This window comes from Nerophis ophidion, linkage group LG18, assembly GCF_033978795.1.
Source record: "Nerophis ophidion isolate RoL-2023_Sa linkage group LG18, RoL_Noph_v1.0, whole genome shotgun sequence".
Lineage (NCBI taxonomy): Eukaryota > Metazoa > Chordata > Actinopteri > Syngnathiformes > Syngnathidae > Nerophis > Nerophis ophidion.
In genome coordinates, this window is record NC_084628.1 from 40,441,650 (window position 1) to 40,442,972 (window position 1,323).

Below are 1,323 nucleotides of genomic sequence, written 5' to 3' on the forward strand. Positions count from 1 at the left end.
TATATATATATATATATATATATACATATATATATATATGTATATATACTGTGTATTTATATACATGTGTGTATATTTTTATATACATATATATATGTATATATATACACATCTTTTTATATGTATATATATATATATATACATATACACATGTATATACATATGTATATATATATATATACATATATATGTATATATACTGTGTATATATATACATGGGTGTATATATATATATATATATATACACATGTATATATATATATATATATATATATATATATATATATATATATATATATATATATATATATATATATATATATATATATATATATATATATATATATATATATACATGTATGGATATATACATATGTATATATATTAATGGTGCCTTCACAGATGTGTAAGTTACCCATGCCTTGGGCACTAATACACCCCCATACCATCACACATGCTGGCTTTTCAACTTGGCGCCTATAACAATCCGGATGGTTTTTTTCCTCTTTGTTCCGGAGGACACCACGTCCACAGTTTCCAAATATGATTTGAAATGTGGACTCGTCAGACAGACCACAGAACACTTTTCCACTTTGCATCAGTCCATCTTAGATGACCTCTGGCCCAGAGAAGCCAGCGGCGTTTCTGGGTGCTGTTGAAAAATGGGTTTGGCTTTGCATAGTAGAGTTTTAACTTGCACTTACAGATGTAGCGACCAACTGTAGTTACTGACAGTGGTTTTATGAAGTGTTCCTGAGTCCATGTGGTGATATCCTTTACACACCGATGTCTGTTTTTGATGCAGTACCACCTGAGGGATCAAATGTTCGTAATATCATCGATTACGTGCAGAGACTCCTCCAGATTCTCTGAACCTTTTGATGATTTTACGGACCGTAGATGGTATAAAATCCCTAAATTCCTTGCAATAGCTCGTTGAGAAATGTTGTTCTAAAACTGTTCGACAATTTGCTTACAAAGTGGTGACCCTCACCCCATCCTTGTTTGTGAATTACTTAGCATTTTTTGGGAAGCTGCCTTTATACCCAATCATGGCACCCACCTGTTCCCAATTAGCCTGCACACCTGTGGGATGTTCCAAATAAGTGTTTGATGAGAATTCCTCAACTTTGTCAGTATTTATTTCCACCTTTCCCAACTTCTTTGTCACGTGTTGCTGGCATCAAATTCTAGAGTTAATGATTATTTGCAACAAAAAGTTTGAACATCAAATATGTTGTCTTTGTAGCATATTCAACTGAATATGGGTTGAAAAGGATTTGCAAATCATTGTATTCTGTTTATATTTACATCAAACACAAT